The 23,054-nt window shown below is 46.4% G+C and overlaps 1 pseudogene; it reads right to left on the bottom strand.

Moving 5' to 3' along the window:
- Positions 1–11,429: 11,429 nt before the first annotated feature.
- Positions 11,430–23,054, bottom strand: part of LOC146202678 (chitinase-3-like protein 2) — a 154,873-nt pseudogene continuing 143,248 nt past the window's right edge.

Raw genomic sequence — 23,054 nt, 5'->3', positions numbered from 1 at the left:
TGGCGAGTAGAATCACAGAATTGTATATTATACACAGAAGTATGGAAAAAAAAAGCGATGCATAGAACGACCCTGTCATCGCCCCTTTAAAGCTGTCGCGTTAAAATGAAGCGGCACTTAAGGCCGGATAGTCTGACGTCGTAGATGTTGTGCTGAAAGCAGCGGTGACGTGGGCCCACAATCGAACGCCCTTGACCTCAGAGACACTTCCAATGTCTGAGCAGGCGAGGTCCCACATTCTTCTTGTTCACTCATCCGACAATTCGCAAGAGTATCGCAAGGTTTCCTGTGTGTGCGTGTGTGTGTGTGTGCGTGCGTGCACGGGGGAGGGGGGGGGGGGGAGGAAGGGAAGATGAGTGCAGAGGCTCATGTGTTAGCATATGAGTCATTAGCAGTAAAAGTTGGTATCACTCAGCAGGCAAAAACTGCAACGTGTGAAAAGAGGTGGAAGGCTCTTCCTATGCTCCGGCGAGCCGTGCCTGCAGGGCAGTGCCACTCCCCGTTCCTGATCTTTTGCATTTTTCTGTGCTGCAAAAGCGCTGACCTTTATGGGGAAGAACAAAAGCCCAAGCATAGCTGCAGGCGCTGCCGAGGACTCTGAAAGTGCAGAGCCCGGTATAATTTAATGGAGCGATAAAATCATTACCTAGTTGGGGAGCGTAATGAAGTTGTGTGCGCGTAATTGGGAAACAAGCCAGGCGAAAACATGATATGTTCTCGGTGATACTTAGTATAAGAGGGCTGTTCGTGTATTTTAAGAAATTACTCTGGCTTCTGTGTGCGTGTATACACAAGCGTCAGCCCGTGGCGTCAGTGGAGTAGCGGCGGCGCTGGCGACAGCAGTGAGTTTCGTGGTGTATAGGCAAAAGCATGGGCCGTCTGCATTGGATGCGCGCCGCTTGCTGCGTTTTCGAGCGTAATTCCCGATATTCCTGCAATGTGTGGTGCGGTTGGTTGTGCCACAAGGCACAAAAAAGAAAATGGTACCTGTCCTCACTTGTTTGTTGCGGTCGGATAAAGATGAGAGCGAAGGACAGAGGCGTTGAGCGCGACACTTGTAGACCCTCCGGCGACAGATTGCCTTGGCAGTTAACGTTCGTTGCACTTTTGCACTGAAACTTGATCAGTTCGTTTGCAACTCTTAATTGTCGGGATTGCTTTTCGGCCACACGGCGAATACGCAATAACAAACGCCTGCAGCTCGTTCACATTTTGGTGTATATATATACTACCAGACCATAAGACATTTAGGTGTGATATTCCGTGCGCGTATGATCTTAATCGAACGCAGGTAGAAAACCGCGTTGTGAGTTCCACTCATCTGCGGTACTACCCGTACATATTTTCGTACAGAAAAGGACACAAAAGCTGCTCCAAAGGCAACTGCAGTTACTTGAATGATCACTCCAGCGGGATATTGCCGAAACAGGCCAATAGTTGCGAAGTAGCTTTTCCCTGTTTTCTTTCCATAATTTCAGCGAGTGACGCGCACTTCATCAACGGTCCTAGAAATCGAGTGAACATCGTTAGGATCCGGAGAAAGTCAAGCAGGGCTATTTCTCAGAGTATTAAATTTTATTTTTGAAGGTCATTAAGATCCTAATGAACGTATTAACCACATACAACCAGCTCTGGTCGAGCAAGATATTTAGTTGTGGTATATACGGTATATACGGTACACTAAGTGTAATGTCCGAAAGTGGAATTGACTATGAGGGATGAAAAATAAGCAAAATAAGATGACGTGCATTTGAATAACAACTTCCCCAATATATTAAAAAAATGCTCAGCAGATCGCGCAAATTGCGCTGCAAGTAATCGGGGACATCGTGGAGAACATTGCATTTGCGCTCATAGCAAAAAAAAAAAAAAAAAAAAAAAAAATACGTCATTCTTACAAGCCTTCATGTATATATTAACCTCTGAGTGACCCTGACTACGTCTGTGCGATATTAAACGATATTAAACAGACGTCGAACTTCTCTTTGTCAAGCAGGATAAAACAAGTTGCCAGCGCGCCCACTAGGCGAATGTTACAAAGAACTAGAAGATTGAGCTCTTCTTATTCAGTGAAATTCTATGATCTAATTTGCTGGTATACAGTAGGCTAAAAATATGATTTCTAGTTTAGTATAGTTGCCGGTAATATTGTTCTTTAGAGTGAAGGTGCTTGAAGCAGCAGAAAACAACCCATCAAAATTGTCGTCATAAGAAAAACGCACTTCCAATCATTTATATCATCGTCTTTCTTTGCGCTAACAGAAGGCCTGGAAGTTGGACAGCGTTCACAATATATTATTTTTTCTTATTTTCTTATACATTCTGATTTCTCGTTTTCATTTAATTTAATCAGTCACTACAGTCAAACGTTGCCGTAGCCGCGCGCTGTTGAGGCCACGGAGAAGGAAGCCGATGCAGCACTGTTCGCCAGGTAATTCCAGCAGTAATCGGCTAGTAAAGGGCTGAACTACTCTCCAGACATGGACCAAACTATTTCTACGCACTAGCAAAGCTTACGCTTCAGAATATTCGCACGCGCGAACTGGTTTCGAAGGCGGCGTCGCATGGCATAATGTATAACACGCTCCGTTTTTGTCTACACCCCTTGTCGCTGCCGATCGCAGCGCCACCTTTGTTTACAAACATGACGCTTGTCTATACATATTGGTTGGAGGTGCGGGGTACGTCATCCCCATCCTCGCCTTGGAGCATCGACGCCATCTGTAAGCCGGGACCATCGACCGAGGGCCCAGGGACATCGCCGAGCAGCTTCGCCCCAGCCCTTCCAGACCAGACCCGACCAACTACCACCGCCCAGCCCTCAAAACGGATCTGAAGAGAAGACGAACAGACAGACCAACCAGAACCGAGACGAAGGACCCGAAGGAACCAATGGACATGAACACGCAACCGCCGCCCAAGCCGCCCGACGCGATCGACCTCGAGGCATCGGTCCCATGGATGCTTTGGTGGCGGATGGTTGAAGAGCTCCAGGTTAGGCGGATCACCCACGCATCAGACATCGTGGTGGCAAGCAGGTCATTCACTCCTGTCTGTCCTTGAACATCCTCACCGTCACGTCACCATCAACTTCAAGCGAACCGATCGGGACAATCGCTCGGTGGCCCCGGAAAGTGTTACGAAAAAGATAGGCAGTAGCGCGAGAGGAGCCCTCGCGCTAGGCCTACCATTAAATTATCCTTCACCCTATCGCCATGTTGTGCCGTCTTCTTTGCTTGTCGCCACTTAACAATATAATTGTAAATGTCAACTTGTTATTTGCAAACATCTCAAAAGTCACGAGTCATATAATCACATATTCACTAGCAAAATATGCTATATTTGCTCTGAAGTATACATTCCGTGAATGTTAAGCATTCTGCACATCTGCGGCTAGGATGCTTGGATTTCACATCTTGTTTCAATTTTTTTAATTAAGCCACACAGAAAAAAATGAAAAAGGAGCTTAACATTATTAAATGAAAAAGTGTTTGGAGTGTTAGTGCATCTCTTCGTGTTTATATAACGCATTTTCTTCGCGATGTTCCCGGTGCGAAATGCTCGACTTCGTTGAAGTTTTTCTGGGCCACGCGTTTCAATTTTCAACCGCGAAGTACGCAACTGCGCCGTCCAGGAGACTTTAAAGGTCTGAAGGTCTGCGAGCGTGAGACAAATAATATCCCCCCCCCCCCCCATCCCCATGAAATAATCAATGTTGCAAAGAAAAAACCAAACACATGGCTCGAAAATACATACTCTTGGCAGGGCACACTTATTATTGTTGCACGCCAATGGCCTTCTGGTTCCCAGGCTTCTAGTCGCGGAAAATAATAACATCTGTTGGTTACCTTTTTATAAGAACATTTATTTGTCCGTATAAGCTGCATTTTGCAGTATTATTTTGTTACTACCGGTGCCATCCGCATTATACATGTGTATATATGTATATATACATATATATATATATATATATATATATATATATTGTAGGGGTGTGTTTATTCGGTGAACCCAGGTGATTCCAGCCGCTCAGGGGAGACTCGCAGCGAAGCGTCAGGCGTGGCGAAAAGCAAGGCAGCGAACAACTTCTTTGTCCTTGAGAGCGGCAGCACGCGACGCATGTCAGTGGTTATATCGATGAAGATTACCACACTACAGTTTCCCCCCGGGCAGAGAAGGAGCCATCCTGGCGACTCATGGTGCCGAAAGGACAGACGGATCGTAGTAAGGCTTGATTCGGTCCACATGAACTATTTCGCGTCCACGGCGACGCAAGTCCGTAGATGGCGTAACCGGCTCAACTGCGTAGTTCACAGGAGATGTTTTTTGAAGGACTCGGTATGGACCGTGATACCGAGCAAGAAGCTTCTTTGACAGGCCGGCGGTTGTGGCAGGAACCCAGAGCCACACCAGGGAGTTGGGCGCATATGAAGGCGCCTCACCAGTGTCACGATGGTGTTTTTGTTGCCACTGATTTTCCTTTGTAAGCGAACGAGCGAGCTGACGGCATTCTTCTGCGTACTGGGCGGCGTCCGAGAGTGGCGTCGATTCAGAAACATCAGGGCGGTAGGGAAAAAGCGCGTCCATTGTGCAGGTTGGCTCGCGCCCGTAAAGAAGAAAAAAGGGAGAAAATCCGGTGGTGGTCTGTATCGCAGTGTTGTACGCGTAGGTTACGAAGGGAAGAACGTGGTCCCAGTTGGAATGAGCGTCGTTGACGTACATGGCCAGCATGTCACTCAGAGTACGGTTGAAGCGTTCTGTCAGGCCATTCGTCTGAGGGTGGTAAGAAGTAGCGGTGCGATGAATGATGCGACATTCTTTCAGTAGGGCCTCGAGAGCGTCGCACAAGAAAACGCGTCCGCGGTCACTGAGCAGTTCCTTCGGAGTCCCGTGGCGAAGAATCAAGTTGTGGAGAATGAACAAAGCAACGTCTCTTGCAGAGGCAGAGGGTAACGGTGATGTTTCAGTGTAGCGAGTCAGATGGTCTACTGCCACAATAATCCACCGGTTTCCAGCAGGAGTAGTCGGAAGAGGGCCATAGAGATCTATGCCAACGCGGTCAAACGGACGAGCAGGGCAGGGTAACGGCTGCAACGAAACAGAGGACTTCTGAGGAGTTTTTCGGCGTTGACAAGATTCGCAAGCGCGCACGAAATGTCTTACGAAGCGGTACATTCCACGCCAGTAAAATCGCAGACGTAGGCGCGTGTAGGTTTTCAATACGCCACCGTGAGCACATTGTGGGTCACCATGGTACGCAGCACAAATGTCGGCACGGAGATGACGCGGGATGACTAGAAGCCACTTCCGTCCATCAAGCAAATAATTGCGGCGATAGAGAAGACCGTCACGAATGGAGAAGTGGTGGGCTTGGCGGACGAGCGCTTTGGATGAATGACCGGGAGTAGGACTTGAGAGAAAATCCAAAAGTGCATTGATCCAGGGGTCATTCCGCTGCTCGGTAGCCATGTCGATAGTTGTAAGAGTCGACAAATCGTAGGCACAGACGTGGTCAGACGAATTATCTCTAGGCAATGGCGAGCGGGAAAGAGCATCCGCGTCCGTATGCTTTAGGCCTGATCGATAAATGACATGAATGTCAAACTCCTGGAGACGAAGAGCCCAGCGAGCAAGGCGACCGGATGGGTCTTTCAGAGAGGCAAGCCAGCACAAAGCGTGGTGATCGGTCACAACGTAAAACGGTCGACCATACACATAAGGACGAAATTTTCCGATAGCCCAAATAATGGCCAAACATTCCCTTTCTGTGACTGAATAATTAGATTCTGCCTTTGTCAATGTTCGGCTGGCGTATGCCACAACATACTCGCTGTAACCAGGCTTACGTTGGGTAAGGACGGCACCAAGCCCAATACCGCTGGCATCAGTGTGGATCTCCGTAGGCGCAGCCGGATCAAAGTGGCGTAGAATGGGCGGCGAAACCAAAAGGCGGCGTAAAGTGTCGAAGGCTTTATCGCAGGCTGGAGTCCAGGCGGAAAGGTCGGAGCTGCCGGCAAGGAGCTGGGTCAGAGGAGCGATGATAGAGGCGAAGTTCAAGATGAAACGTCGAAAGTAGGAGCAGAGGCCGATAAAGCTCCGAAGCTGCTTCAGGGAGGTTGGCTTCGGGAACTCTGCAACTGCGCGAAGTTTGGTGGGGTCGGGAAGAATGCCGTCCTTAGAAACTACGTGGCCTAAAATTGTGAGTTTTCGGGCGGCAAAGTGGCACTTCTTCAAATTCAACTGAAGCCCAGCGCCGGCGAGACACGTGAGGACATCCTTTAGGCGGAGAAGGTGAGAAGAAAAGTCGGCAGAAAAAACTACGATGTCGTCCAGATAACAAAGACAGGTCTGCCACTTGAGTCCACGAAGAACAGTGTCCATCAGGCGCTCGAAAGTAGCCGGGGCATTGCAGAGGCCAAAGGGCATAACGTTGAACTCGTATAATCCATCCGGTGTTATAAAGGCAGTTTTCGAGCGGTCATTATCAGCCATCGGTACTTGCCAGTAGCCGGAGCGCAAATCCAAAGAGGAGAAATACTCGGCTCCCTGTAAACAGTCCAAGGCGTCGTCGATTCGCGGCAAAGGATAGACATCTTTGCGCGTGATTTTGTTAAGCCTACGGTAATCGACGCAAAACCGGATGGAACCATCTTTCTTGGTGACCAAAACAACCGGAGAAGCCCATGGACTGTTAGATGGCTGTATGACGCCCCGGCGAAGCATGTCGTCCACGTTGTCAGCAATGACTTGGCGCTCAGAGGCCGACACGCGATAAGGACGCTGTCGTAAAGGTGCGTTTGTACCAGTGTCGATTGCGTGCGTAACGACAGACGTGCGACCCAGAGCAGTGTGAGGAAGGTCGAAGGCAGAAGTGAAGTTCTGTAGAAGAGCAGCGAGTTGATCGCGTTGTGCGGGTGGGAGATCTGCGTCAATAGCTTGTTGAAGAACATCGGGTGGTGTCGAAGCGGTCGCTGTATCGCAAGAGCTGAGCACATTAACGTCTAATGAAGTAGGCGTTGCAGGAAGAGTATTTACAAGCTCGGGATCAAGTTCTTCAATACGACCGAGACACTCGCCGCGTAGCAGGACGGACGGGCACGAAGATGGATTTGAGACGTACATTGCACTAAGGCCATCTTCGAACTTGAGGACAGCAAATGGAAGCAGGAGGCAGGGATGGCGTGAAGCGGCGTCGGAAGGTGTGAAGAAGACAGTCGAACTAATAACGCTTTCACAGGAGAGTGGAACGAGGGCAGCAGAAAATGGAGGAATGTCTGTGTCACTGGCGACGAGGAGTTTTGCAGGCCGGGTAGGGACGTCACACAAGACGGTATCACAAAGAGGTAAAAAGGAAACTTCCGCGCGGGCGCAGTCAATAACGGCATGATGAGCGGAAAGGAAATCGTAGCCCAGGATGATGTCGTGTGAGCAGTGAGCCAGTACAATAAACTCGATGGTGTATAAGACGTCTTCGATGAGAACACGGGCCGTGCACGCTGCTGAGGGATGAATGCGCTGGGATGAAGCGGTGCGAAGCGAAAAGTCGGGTAGTGCGGTGGTCACCTTGCGAAGACGACGGCAAAGAGATTCACTGATGACGGATACGGCAGCGCCCGTGTCAACAAGAGCGAGTATTGCGACACCGTCGACGAACACTTGTATTACGTTTGCGGGAGAAGACGGAGGACTTGAAGAGTTCGAACCAAGCGCAGTTCTTGCCCCGGGAACTGCGACTGTTAGTTTCCCTCAACAGCGCCGGTAGAACGTCGGGGAAGCGGTGATGGTGAACGGCGACGAGGGGAAGATGATCGGCGAGAGGTATACGTTTGATTGTCCCGAGGAACGAACTCGGAACCGGGTTGAGTTCTCGGCGAGGGCTGGTCGGCGTCGTACGTGTAGTTCCAGGGGTCAGGGCAAGAAGGTGGAAGGCGTTGGCGGCAAAGACGGGCTACATGGCCCGGCAGCCCACAAGAGTAGCAAATTGGCCGGTTGTCTGCGGTGCGCCAAGGGTTCGTAGGGCGTTGGCGTACCCTTGGAATACGGACATGGAACGCCGACCCAGGCGATGGTGAAGGATGGTTGGAAGGGGCGGCCTGGTAGGAAACAGGTGCGGTTGGCATTAGCGGCCTGGCCGCAACTTGGGCGTACGTTAGTGGTGCCGTTACTTTCGGTGGCACGGGGCTGGTCGGAAGCACTGGGCTGGGCGAGAGCACGGAACTGGGCGAAAGGACATCAGCGATATGGTCTTGCACGGCACGCCGTATGGTAGGGGCCAAAGACGGAGCCATGTCAGGAACAAGGCGACCAGTGTCTTGTAATTGAGGGACCAGGGATAGCTGGCGGGCGACCTCTTCGCGAACGAAGGCTTTTATCTGTTGAATCAAAGGGCTGTCCTCAGATGAAGTAGAACCACCCAGTGCTAATGTAGAAATGGTGTCGTCTCTAAAACCGGACCGCCGGGTAGAAGCGCGCTGCTTTCGAAGCTCGTCGTAGCTCTGGCAAAGTTTAATCACTTCACTGACGGAGGCAGGATTTTTCAGCCAGAGCATCTGACACGCGTCCTCGGAGATACCTTTCAAGATGTGTCCGATCTTAGCCGCTTCGGACATTACTGGGTCGACACGTTTGCACAGGTCAACGATGTCCTCTATGTAACTTGTGAATGACTCTTCGGCATGCTGTGTGCGCTCACGCAAGCGTTGTTCTGCTCGGAGTTTGCGAACTGCAGGACGGCCAAACACTTCCGAAAAATTCTTCTTAAATGCAGACCAAGATGGCAGGTCTGCCTCATGGTTGCGAAACCAGAGGTTCGCCACGTCGGTCAGGTAAAAGATTACGTTACCTAGCTTAATAGTGTCGTCCCATCTGTTATAACTGCTGACACGTTCATACGCCGACAACCAGTCGTCGACGTCTTGGTCAGCCGTGCCACTGAAGAGGCATGGATCACGCTGCCGTAGAACGCCAGAACACAGTACCGTGGTTGGTAGGGGCGCCGATGTCGAGGTGGTCTCGTCTGGCATGGTGGAAGCAGTGGTCAACGTGCGGCTTCTAAGTTCCAGGGTGGATGGGAACGTACCCAGCAGCACCTGCACCAATTGTAGGGGTGTGTTTATTCGGTGAACCCAGGTGATTCCAGCCGCTCAGGGGAGACTCGCAGCGAAGCGTCAGGCGTGGCGAAAAGCAAGGCAGCGAACAACTTCTTCGTCCTTGAGAGCGGCAGCACGCGACGCATGTCAGTGGTTATATCGATGAAGATTACCACACTACAATATATATATATATATATATATATATATATATATATATATATATATATATATATATATATATATATATATATATATATATATATATATATATATATTGTAAAACAGGTATTGGGCTCTGATATGTTCAGCGCCTATTGCTGAAGAGAACGACGACAAGCATGTTCAACGCGCGTGCAATACAATATATATATATATATATATATTTTTTCCCTAGATCTAGCTCCCTGGGGAAGAAATTCCTTAAATTTAAAGGTGGAATCAATGTTGACTTGTGTACAAAATTTCAACTATAAATACTATACCAGTGCGCTGAGGTTATTTCACTCCAATTTAATTAATAACGCATTTCTAGCCACGTCGAGGTAGCCAGCTTGCCACACTGAAATAAATTTGATGAGGTACAACGATATATTATCGTTCATCAAATATTGCTCAGGTGAAGTCATTGATTATTTATTTGGTCTTATTATTTATTTTCCTTGTATTATTATGCTGCATTGTTGAGCGACGATCATTGTCTTTGTTGAGATACCTGCGAAACACACTAACCCTACGGCGCACAGTTCACGGCATCCAAATCTTCCCGTCAATATTTTTTCCGCCATCACAACATTTTATTAGTCATGTTATAGCATTCAAAAATTAAACATGGACAAAGTTTGCGTGCCCATAACTATCGGAGGACGTTGGTGTTCTGAGTCATATTAAGAAAACTTCAGATTAGAGAACAACGCTGTTGGTCTCTGTACGGCTGGCATAAGAATCTTATCAACCATACGGCCAAAAAGACAGCAGCCTAATGGCTTTAGAGAATCAAACAGTGCCGAGCCCTCATGAAACGCACATTGGGCATGAAAATGAATGTGAAGCTCGACACTAAACGGCAATCCTAGCGGGTAATTTCTTGTAAAGCGTGCTTTGTCTGTTAAGCATTAAAGCATAAAGGAAAAGCAAATAAAGGCTAACTAAAGGGAAGGCTGTTAAAGGGGGTACAAATGTTTGATATATATATATATATATATATATATATATATATATATATATATATATATATATATATATATATATATATATATATATATATATAGGGCTTTGGCGAGTGTCACTCGCTTGTCGATGCGACTGTGAGATATTCATTTGCATATGAGAAATATTTTATCCTGCTCTGACTAGCGAACGCCGAACGCTGATCCCGTACTGCAGGCGCATTGCAGGCACCACAGCTTGACGCCCCTCTGACCTCAGACAGCCCCGACAAGACATCGCTGCAGCGAGTCATTCCGCAGTCAGTCGTTGCTCTCGCGGGCCTGTGCAACTAAACACAGTGCCATGCATTAATCTATCCTCATAACATACAAGATTTTGTAATCCATGAATTGTACAATATAAAAAGTAGCTTTTACGCACCTGCAATACTTCACATGCCCTTCATGGATCACTGCCTTGTCGTGGAGGAGGGGCTTGCGAAACGCGATGAAGTCGTGAGCTCTGCTGTGTGGGGCCACCCAAGATAGACAGGTCACGGCAGAGAGTTCTGACAAAATGTGATTCACTGAAGAAGGTAATGGCAACCCACTCCAGTATTTCCTGCCAAGAAAACCCTATGGCCAGTCACAATAGCCTTAATGATATGGCGCCAGAAGATGAGCCCCCCAGGTTGGAAGGTGCCCCACATATCACTGGGGATGAACAAAGGGCGATTCCTAGTAGGTCCAGGACGAATGAAGCGGCTGGCCTAAAGCCAAAAGGACGCTCAGTTGTGGATGTGTCGGGAAGCGACCGGAAAGTCCGATGTTGCAAGGAGATATATCACGTAGCAACATGGAATGTAAGATCTATGATGCAAGGTAAACTGGATGTTGTCAAGTGAGAAATGGACAGATTGAACATTCATATCTTGGGTATCAGCGAGCTCAAGTGGACCGGAATGGGAGAATTTAACTCCGGCGACCATTATGTCTTTTATAGTGGGCACGAATTCAAGAGAAGGAATGGGGTCGCTCTCATAGTAAACAGAAGAATGGGCAAAGCAGTGCTAGGGTACAACCCTAAAAACGACCGAATTATTTCACTTCGGATCCAAGGTCACCCTTTCAACATAACAGTTATCCTCATAACAGTTATGTTATGAGGATAGATTAATACATGGCACTGTGTTTAGTCGCACAGGCCCGTGAGAGCAACGCCTGACTGCGGAATGACTCGCTGCGGCGATGTCTTGTCGGGGATGTCTGACCTCAGACAGCCCCGACTTTGGCTCCTCAGGAACCTGTATGAAGGGCAAGCGGCCACAGTCAGAACTGGGCATGGTCTTACTGATTGGTTTCCGATCGAGAAAGGAGTGAGGCAAGGCTGCATACTGTCGCCCTGCCTATTTAACCTATATGCAGAGTGCATCATGAGGAAGGCTGCTCTGGACAAGTCTTCAGCTGGAGTGAAGATTGCTGGAAAACGTATCAACAACATTAGATATAAGGATGATACCACTTTAATGGCAGACAGTGAAGTGGAACTCAAGAGACTTCTGATGCGCGTACAAGAAGAGAGTGAGAAGTTTGGGCTTAAACTGAACATTAAAAAGACAAAGATCATGGCGTCTTGCCCTATCAAGTCCTGGACCACCAAGGGACAAGAAGTGGAAGCTGTGACAGATTTTCTCTTCTTGTGCTCCAAGATTACCCCGGAAGGAGACTGCAGCCATGAAATTAGGAGACGCCTGCTTCTGGGAAAGAGAGCCATGGTTAGCCTTGACTGCCTAGTAAAGAGCAGAGACATTAGTCTGTCAACTAAGATCCGTATAACTCGTGCTATGGCCTTTCCAGTTGTGATGTATGGATGCGAGAGTTGGACTGTGAAGAAGGCTGACCGCTGAAGAATTGACGACGCGTTTGAATTGTGGTGCTGGCGGAGACTCTTGAGAGTTCCTTGGACGGCCAAAAGATCATATCAGTCGATATTGTTGACCATAAACCCTGACTGCTCATTGGAGGGTCAAATTCTAAAGTTAAAGCTTTGCTACTTTGGTCATCTGATGAGAAGAGAGGAGTCGCTGGAGAAAGATTTGATGTTGGGAAAGGTTGAGGGTCGCCGGAGAAGGGGTAGGCAGCGAACGCGATGGTTAGATGGCATCCTCGAGGCGCTGCAGATGAAGTTATGTGATGTTAGGAAGATAGTGAGAGACCAGAAAGCGTGGCGTGATATGGTCTATAGGGTCGCGAAGAGTCGGACACGACTGAACGACTGAGCGGAACGGAATACTTCACATATTATATGCGTATTATACCTACTTGTGCGTTATAAAATGAACAAAAGGCGATGTAAGCGATAAAAATAACTACATCATCATCAGCTCATGCTTCTTTGATTAATAGTCGTTGTGTGAATTGCAGTATGTGAATAAATGTCGACTGTTAAGCTTTGTATGCAGAACACTTAATTTTTTCTCGAAAAAGTCGACTTCCATTCAACTTCAACCGCACCCACTCAGATAATATATTATAGTTCACAAATACTTTTCGCCATTTGTTACTCTAAATGAACCGAACTGAACTCATGACGAGAAAGGCACACAAAAAGTCAGCATACGGTTTGGTATTTCAATCGAGAGCATACCGGACGGCGGGCGTTCATCAGGGAAGTGTCAGTTAAGGGTTAGCTCTGTAAGTGAGAAGCGTTTAAAACTTTTAAAGGAGTGCCCAGATTGGGGACCAAATAAAGCTCTTTAATTTAGGCACGCATTCAAAATATTCCAGCTTATACTTGTTTTAAAAATCGACGACCCTTCGCAATTGTTTTACGGAATGCACTCTTTACTGACATGTTTCCTGAAAAAACAAATGGTGCGGTAGCGTAGAAGTAGTGCGATCACATTTTTGTTGCCTCAACATTTCAGGCATCAGGTAAATGGAAACGTTTACCTCAAGCGTCAAGTGCATCAAGCGTATGTATGGCAAGAGGGATAACCCTCTCCTCACCGCCGCGAACAGGCACATATGGTAATCAAGAAGGTCACTGAAACGAACCTTAGGTCTACCACTTTCTCAGTCGCGTTCCTGCAGAATCTTCCTTGTTCAGAGTTAGGTACTCCGCACTGGTCGCGTACATGTAACGGCGAGAACAAGGGCACGTGTTTACCGAAGTGACGATAGCTCATGGCTTAACCGCAGAACAAGGCATTGGAGTCTGGGAACTAGGTTTTGCTTTTGTATTTACTCGTTTCATCCCCCCAAACATGCACGTAGGCTAGACGGACGACGTGTATGCTTTTGTGCGTGTGCTACTGCGTTTTACTGCTCCGCAGAGGAAATTTGTTTTGTCGCGCATGTTGCTGTGAAGTTGTTGTGGTCGCAGCTGTAATTTTGTCAATCATTTCGTCCAGAAATGATAATATGAGTACTGGTATTACCTTGCGATAGGCGATTGGTTAATCCTTCCGTTATAAAAGCAAGGCGCCTGTGTGTCGCGTGCCGCTGCGATGTATGGTCTCCCTGAAAGTGGCGATCAAACGCAGTTAAGCATCGTTTATGAAGAAAGTATGATTGTTATTCGCGACATATCTCAGTTATGTGCTTAATGTTCAGTTCGAAACGCATCAACAACATGGCACATTTTCTGTCATTATATTTGGGACTGCGCATTGCTATGTTCAATGAATCTGCACTCCATCTCGTGTATGACCCGAATCTCATCGCAATATTTGCCCCTTCGGCGAAGACACATTTTTCAGTAAAAAAAAAAACAGGAGGCAGCGGGGTGAAGGGGTGTCGGATGAAAGAACGGAAGAGACAAAAATGACAAGCAGAAAAAGATAAGGAACCTACAGAACAAAAGTTTCATGGATATTTTTCTACTTCGATTGCATGCCCGCTTCTGGCTTGCGAAAACATCAAAGGACTTCGACAGCTGCAGCGAAGTATTAAGTATGCTTGCTCTATATGCCGCTACTGCTGTTTTGTTTATTCTATTGGCAGAACTAATCAATTGGCTTGGTTTTATTTTTCTTGCCTGCGGCCCCTTATGTAACAGAATCCTTTATCTGGCATTATCGCAATGCACTGAAGCCTATACCCCCAAAAAAGGGCCTTTTGATTTTGTAAATTTTTGTGCGAAATCCCGAGGTAGCATTCTTTCCTGCTGGAATATGAAACCCGCAACAATTTCAAAGTTTTTCTGAAGCGGATTCGCCTATCCGAGGGAAATATTTCGAGCCTTTGTTGCCAGCGTCAGCTGGTCGGGCGTGCGCCAACAGAGAGAGGGCCAATCGAAATTCCGGCGCTGCTATCAATATTGAAACTGAAAATATGTGAGTACACACCACCGCGCTTCAGATAAAAAAGGTATTTTTGTCTATGCATGGCATAACGCAACAAAATAGAGTATTTCTTTTTTAAGCTATACGTATTGATTTCAGTTTCTCATTGCCCATTCAAGTATGTTGCATGTATAGACCAGGATGTGACATTTTTTTAATTTAACAATTCATAACAGGTGTAGTCATGAGACACGAGTAGTACATTAGAAAGTAATAGTGAAGTGATACGTTTAACATTGCGGCGTCTGCTACAGCCTGAGTTGACTTGCGGCGTTAAACCCTGTAAACAAAAAAAAAAAAAAAAAAAAAAAAAACAAGCTAAACCAAGCCAAACAGAGATAAGGACATGACACTAGGGCCATTGATCGGCTCGGGGGGCAGTGCTATATAGAGCGCCACGTTTTGTAACGCGCGCGTCTTTTGGCGCGATATATTTTATATTTGTTGAGCCCCATCACAGCGGGTAATTAAATTTTTGGTGTTCTAAAATGTGGTACAGCTATCATTAATTACCGGCTAGAAATTTTATATTGCATCTCGATACCTGACTGTAATAGATAAAAAGTAATTATCAGGTATTATTTAACCTGCTTCGTTCAGTTCAGTCGTTCAGTCAGCTTACTAGTGAACAATATTAGCGTGTTTTGTGATGTCGCCAACACAGGTACAATTGTGGAGAAAAAGACGTCTTCATAGCTTGAAAAGCTTTTTTTTTTTGTTAATTGGGCGCGATTAGTATGCAAGGTCAAGTGTGCAAGGATAGCAAAAAGAACTACAGCCTTCTCGATCATGAGCTGAAAAAAAAGCATTGTTAATCCGGCTCCATGTTTTGCTGGCTTTTCTTCGACGGAGCTTTCAGAAATCCTAGCTGTGCACCGTTCGCGGCATCTGCAAGATGACCCAGCTTATGTCAATGTCTAGCATTCTGGGACACCACTCCTAATTATGAGGCAACTGTAACATATACTGGAATACTGCTAGAAACGTCTTGATGGGAATGGTCCGAACTTCCGTTGTGACGTAAAATTTTGCTTCTGAAATTTGTCTGGCCTCATAACGAGTAGTTAAGACTGCTACTGAAAACCAATAGGGTGCCTTTCTTTAAAATAACATAAAGCTAGCAGCCTGCCTAGGCAGGATGCGCGAATGTATCGATTATTATGGTCAGTTTTAAAGTGTATGAAACGATACTCAAACACTATTTTAACTCGCTCAAACACTCTTTTAGAGAATTTGCCAAAAGTTTCAGGGTATGGCTGTTGTAAGAAGGCTCACATCGCCGGGGTGGCGCAGTGGTTACGGCGCTCGACTACTGTTCCCAAGGACGCGGGATCGAATCCCGGCCTCGGCGGAAGCTTTTCGATGCAGGCAAAAAGCAAGGCGCCTGTGTGCTGTGCGATATCAGTGCACGTTAAAGAACCCCAGGTGGTCAAAATTTCCGGAATCCTCCACTACGGCGTCTCTCGTAGCCTGAGTTGCTTTGGAACGTTAAACCCCACAAACCAACCAACCAACCAACCTTCTTACTGACATATTAGAGTGGTCTTCAGCATGGTAAGACGTCATTAGATAGCAAGGCTACATGACCCGTTTTCCCATCAACAACACCAGAATGGGGCGAGCCAAGGTCTAGTGAGCCATGTATTTGTTCTGGGAGCAGTCCCGAGTCAACTCTTTTGGTTTAGCTGTTTTGTGGGCAGCTGTCTCTGATCGTATACAGAGTCGGTGACAATGAAATACATCCTCAATACAAGCAGTTTGAGCTCAAGTTTGTGTCAAACAGCGTGAATGCTATTCAGGTTCAGGGTTTCTTTTTCTTTTTAACCGTTGAATATTCTATGAATGCCGTATATGATTGAAAATCGAAAATCATAACCAATATATCATACTTAGCCCACATTCATTTATTTCAATGTACATATACTCGCCGTTACACTCTACACTAGGTATGCCGCCCACGAGAATAAAATATAAACTCCAAATGGTTGCATTTCAACTTTCATTACTGCTTATAAACAAATTGACGCGAATATAAACATAGAGAGCATTAGCTACACTAACCTCCTCGACGTCTTTCTCGGGGAAACTTTCCGTTCTTAGTGCCTATTCATTATGCACGTGTAAACATTCCTTCGTATAAATAGTGTTTTACAAGCATGGTTTTAGTTGAAATTATTGTTGTTGTTTTGATGCGTGTTTTCTTTTTCTAAGCAAACTGCTTTTTCGCGCTTACGTTTAGGTCAAGTTTATATGTTTGTTTATTTTTTTCCTCACCTCTTTGTTTGCTATTGTGATAGAAGTGCCTTCGCGTGCCACTGCTCATTTGCTGTAAAGGGCGTGGGAACTTTGTCAAGCGTTAATCAGTTTTATACCCACCTCCTCGATAAAAAAAAAAATAATATTAATATTGTCGTTATTATCATTATTACTTTTATTATTTCATATTATTATTATTATTATTATTATTATTATTATTATTATTATTATTATTATTATTATTATTATTATTATTATTATTATTTTTATTATTATTATTATTATTATTATTATTATTATTATTATTATTATTATTATTATTATTATTATTATTATTATTATTATTATTATTATTATTATTGCATACGAGTTGAATTTATGAAATATGTGAATTATTTTTTGCCGAGTGCGAGAATGATGTTGGTTTCGATTGGTTTGTGAGGTTTAACGTCTTAAAGCGACTCAGGCTTTGAGAGACGCCGTAGTGGAGGACTCTGGGAATTTTCTGGAAGCATTTTTCTTCTGAAAAAAAAAATTAACTATCTGCAATTCATTTCAAGTGCCAACTATTCATTTTTGAAGACATTTAGCGAAAAACAAAAACAGCATACGCAAGCATAAGGAATAGACAGGATCTCTCAACCGGCTCAATATTATCGCCTTCAAGGTAACTTACGCGCATGATGACGAAAGGTCGTGACGGAAGGGGTAAGCGATGCTCGCGGTCATGTTCCCCATTATTTTGTTTCTCTAGTGAAGCCCGAACAATGGCGGGCTGGCGTGGCTTCATCTGTTGGCGGCAGAAAGCGGTCGCCGGCGTCTCCAATTACCACATGGCGCTTCTTCTTTTCGCAGGAGCAGCTGCTGCTGAGTGTCATTCCCTCCTACATCGCAGCCGAGGTAAAGCGCAGCATCATGCTCAAAATGATGACTGGCGCCTGTCGAACTTCGGTGAAAAGAAGCCGCCAACGACCCAACAACGTCAGGTGGGTATCACTGCATGCATTTGTTCCCATGCAGGGGGCGAGCGCACGTTTAAGTTTTTGTTCGAAGGCTGTCCTCGGCACCTGCGCTCTAACGAATGCTAGCAGTCATATATGGTTTCATTGCAGAGTTTCTGCCGCAGCTGATAGGTCCACCAGGACATTTCAGATATCAACAAAGAGCAGTTATATTTTGCGGCTCTCCAGCCCTATAGGCCGAAACAGTCTTGCTTCCTCTATCACGTGCCAAATGTCCCAATGTGCACTATCCTAGCACGTGTGCGCCCATCTGCCTTAACTCGTAGTTCCGCATAATTTGGCGCAATCCACCAGTCTTTTCTTTTTGGTTCTCAAAATATTTTGAAATCACCTAAAAAAAGCAGCCCGTTGAAGACCATTAAGTGTGATTTGCAAAATATTTCACTCGTGATGTTAGCTGCGACAAATCAATAGAATCTTTCATGAACTCTATTTATTAAGCAATTCCAGATAGCTTCAACTGTATTAGGCTAATTATGCACTACTCGCGAGAAAGCGGCTCTGGTTTTAGTACACAATTTGGGACGCAAACGACTCCTGTATACTTATTGGCAGCGCAGCAATGTCAAGCTTTCGCTCCGTTGATCCTTTTCCGGCTACTCTTTGAGAGACTAGATCTCTGCGCATTATTTGCGTGAAAAAAAAGTAAAGGAAGCGTTTCAGAGTATCACCACGTCAGAAGTGCTTTGCAAAAATATGTGCATGTCACTTCTCAGTCCGATTCGGGCATCCACAAGAGACTAGTGAACACTACATCAAACGGAGAAAGTCCAAAGACCGAGGCCATCAACGTCGTCGTGCGTCACTGCCTGTTGAAGCTAAAAGAAGCTTCTGTACAATTTCACGGGGCTGGCAGTTTTGTGATGCGACGTGTCTTCATGCATCATTTCGTGGACCTTGCGAAGCAGAGGCAGGGTTTGCCTACCAGGCTAGCGCAGTCGTTCATGTCGGCGTCCCATTGCTAGTCCTGAGCATACCTCAGCCAAGCTTGTGGTGCCACCCAGACTCTCCTCGTCCTCGTAGGCGATCCACCGCAACTCCTTCCTGGCGAACAGGCAGCGGCAGTAGTGGTGGTACTCCGCTTCAAGCCTTCTTTGCGCAGCCGTTCCTGAACCTCAACGTAACTGAGCAGGCCGAACTCGTTGGTGCGCGCCCCAGGGGCTCCGGGTCCAGCCATCACGGCGCCCACACGATGCAGGCTCCTGTGGCGTAACTTGAAGCAGGCGCCTGTGAAGGACACGCCCAGCCGAGCCTGGCGGAACTCGTCTGACTCCGGGGTCATCGATGGCGCGCTGCAGGCGAACTGTCCCTGGTGGCAAGCGCGCAGAAGGCTGCGCATCGGAGTCGCGCACGTGGTAGGTGGGAAGGGGCGTGGGTCGGCTGACCGGTGGCCGTCCACCAGCACTACGTCCAGGCTCTCGTCGATGTACTTCACGCAATAGGAGTCGCACCGTAGCCGCGTGTTCAGCGGGAGCACCGCCGATACAAGCAGGTTATCTCGCGCGTAGGCGTTGCGCAAGTTGGCCAGCATCACGCTGAAGTTGACCCTTTGCTCCGGCTCCGGGTGCTTCCAGTAGAGTAGCAGCCCTTGAAAAGCGCTGCGGCGAAGCCAATTGACCGAGTTCCGCACGAATGTCACCCGTTTGCACCGCTCTTTGACCAGCGTTGCGAACCCCGGCCCATCCTTGCTCCAAGGCACGCCCACGGCTTTAGCCCCCTGGATTCGAGCGCTTCAGGCCCACGAACCTGGGTCCGTATTCCGAGTTTGCGTCGTTATCGAAAGTGTCGCTATTTGCCTGACTTCAAGTCATCTGATTCATGGAAACGCCGGAACATAATGTCACCTTTTCCGGCTCAGTAGTGGCGACGCCCGGTTCCGGCGATTCGACCAATCAGACGACTCGAGGTCACGTGAGATAGCGACACTTCGATAACGACGCAAACTCGGAATACAGCGACGAAAGGGGGAGGGGGGTATCGGTTATGGATGATGATGATGATGATTAGCTCTTTATTACTCCCAAAAAAAAGGAACCAGCCGAAAGACTATGGAGCGCAAATCTCAGTGGCTACTCTCGGTGTTCACATTATAGTTGCTGTTCAAGAGCAAATTACTTCAGGTGGCCAGCTTTTCTTACGTACATACAGACGTAGGCAGTACACAAAAAAGGCCTGTCAGAAATGTTTGCTTTAAATTTAGTTTTTTCCCGAGAGCCATTAAGGAATGGAATATGTTACCAAACTTCATTGTCACGTCACAATCACTTAGCGAATTTTTAGATAAACTGCACAATGTTTTATGTTCTGCTTGATTTCTATGACAATGTTTTTGTTTTGTTCAAGTGGCAAACACAATTATGTATGAAATTTAGTGTTGATCTCAGTGTTTGATTGATGTGTTCTTTTTCTGTTTCAAGTTTGATATCCACTCCTGTAATAGCCCGCCCAGGGCTGACAGTATGAATGAATGAATGAATGAATGAATGAATGAATGAATGAATGAATGAATGAATGAATGAATGAATGAATGAATGAATGAATGAATGAATGAATGAATGAATGTGAAGAGAGGCTATACTGGAGGGTCGCAGTCTAGTGAGTGACTTGTCTGTATATGTGTCGTGTATGCGTCTGCATGTTTCGTAGGAAATTTTTGAAGGAGTTATAAACTCCCCCAACTTTATGCTTCCAGCAAATTGCAGTTGAAAGTCCAAGTCTTGATTTATTATAATAAGCCCATTCGCGAACCACTGAACATTTACTCTTCCTAGTTTTATAGCCCAGCTCTTGGACGCCCCTTCCTGGAAGGAGCCTAGTTGTCGTTCCCCGTCAGCGTAGTCGGCCGAGAGAATGAGAAGCGCTCGCGCTTTCATACTCACAACGAAGGCTTAATGAACCGCGATATCGCATAATGTAGAAGGCAGACAGCGAATGAAATAGATTGGTTTGTTTTATAGGTTTCAACGTACCAAAGTGACTCAGGCTATGAGAAAAGCCATGGTGGAGGGCTGCAGAAATGTCGACTCCCTAGGATTATTTAACACACGCGCCTTGGTTTTCGCCTCCATCTAAATGTGGCCGTCGTGGCCGGTATACGATCCGGCATCCTTGGGCACAGTAGTCAAGCACCCTAATCACTGCACCACCACGGTGGGGCCAATGATAAAGAGGAGGAGGCTAATACGGTAAGAGTAAGCGAGAGTGGCGCAATTGAGGAGGGGGCATTGCTAGAACACTTCTGTTTGCGCACAACTGCCACGAAGCCTACCGCCCGAGCAGGAGTTCAGCGACGGCAGATCACATTGCGCACTGCCGAATCCAGAATGCACAGCCGCCTCTGTTCAGCACTGTGTGTTCATCCGTGGTATGTAGGTTAAAAAAACGCAGTATCTGAACTCAAACTCAGTGTCGAGAAGCATAATCGTTGGTAAATATTTTTTATTCCGTTAGCATTAGAGCCCCACCGCCTTGTCAGCAAAAAATGTCAGGTGTTATTTTCGAAGCCTCAGCAAAAATAACCATTTAATACTTATAGTCATACTTATATAGCCTTGAGTGGGTTTCTAACCTGTAGAAAAAAAAGCATCCTTCGATTGCGGCTGTTTTGGACTACTCGGCCATCACCGCAGCATTTCTCCCGATCTGCTAACTTCACGCTGCGTGCTCATACTACAAGCATCAGTTTGCGCAGCTGCACACACAGGGCGCCTCAAATTCTTGGCGCACGTGCTATTTGGATTCACTGCGCAAAAGGTAAGTTACCGACTCATTTCGTTAAAGAAGTTAGAACCCAAATGATATCGCGCATCTCCCTACGAATCCATTGCACTGATCAAACGTGAACGAGGGTCGTGTGAAGAGTCCGATCGAGGGTGATGATGCGTGTACGGACAGTCCTTTTGCTATGGTTGCTAGGGATGGGGTAGAAAGGTGGCTGGTGGATGGCACTTTTGCAGCATATAAGCTTTACCGCCAAAGGCTACAGACAGGCAGACAGACCGACAGCAGGTCATTTCCTAATACTTTCCACAATTACAAAAAAAAAAACAAGGAGGGCGGGGGGGGGGGATTCGGAAGTTTGAATTGAAAACAACTTTCTTCTGTATAAGGTTATCAGCGGTATCATTATAAGCACCTTAACCATAGATTGCTCGCCTGCTCGCAGCTATCACCCAGGCACGTCGATAACAGCATATGTACGCCACTATGCCATGCGTCTAGTGGGCGTGTCCGGTGCTGTTTGCAGCACCTGGTTTCGCTTTACCGATGCGAGGTACCAAAATTTGCGTGCTGAAGTGCTAACCCCAATGGTATTTTCAAAATTCCAAAAGCTGATATACGAATTCATTACGATGGGCTACAAGCCCTTCAAAAATGTTGCGTCTAAGAGTGGTAGGTAAATAGTAAACTGCTAAATATTAGTTACCAAGCATCCTAGTTGGAAGGTGTTGGCTATATTGTGATGCACTAAATCACTGACAATGATATACTGAAGAAAATGGCTTAACACAAAAACCTTATTTAAAGTGCGGAAAGTTTAAGGTGTGACGCCCTGTATAGTAATGCTTGCGCTGTGAAATACAGCGACACTGAGCTGCGCCAGCTATGATCTGAAAACTGACTGAACGTTCTATTCGAAACTGCGCGGCGCAAAGAATGACGTGCGAAGACTATAATTCCTCTACGTAGCAGGAAGAAGCGAAAATTGCCGCACCAGGCTCGAAACATGCATAGCGCAAGCTTAACCAACCTGCACTGTAACCACTGCGCTTTACCATCAAAGCACAGCAAGCATGAGCATTTAACACCGAAGTTACCGTTCCAAGTGCGGAAGTACACATGCACTGTATGAACGTTGTTAGCACACATCGTGCGGTGGCTTTTTGGGACACTAGTTAGAAAAGAACGTGATAAAAATTAAAGAACTGCACTGCTATAATTCAAATCATCTGCATTAAATACAAGTAGAACTTTAGCGGAAGAACGGTATAACTTCATTACGTCAGACATGGCCACGCTTTCACCTCTATATAGGTTATCTTCAGCTTGCGATCTCTCGCTTCGTGACTGTTTGTTTTATGCATCGGAAATTATTGTCCAAAATAAATGAAGTATGCCTAGTTTAGGCAGCACGCAGTTGGTTCAACGCTAGCATCTGACAAAAAAACAATAAATGTAGCCAGACGAAGCACC

This window comes from Amblyomma maculatum, chromosome 1 (assembly GCF_055883805.1).
Source record: "Amblyomma maculatum isolate TAMU_Amacu chromosome 1, ASM5588380v1, whole genome shotgun sequence".
NCBI lineage: Eukaryota > Metazoa > Arthropoda > Arachnida > Ixodida > Ixodidae > Amblyomma > Amblyomma maculatum.
The sequence above is the reverse complement of the archived record's forward strand: the minus strand, read 5'-3'. Positions and strand labels throughout refer to the sequence as shown.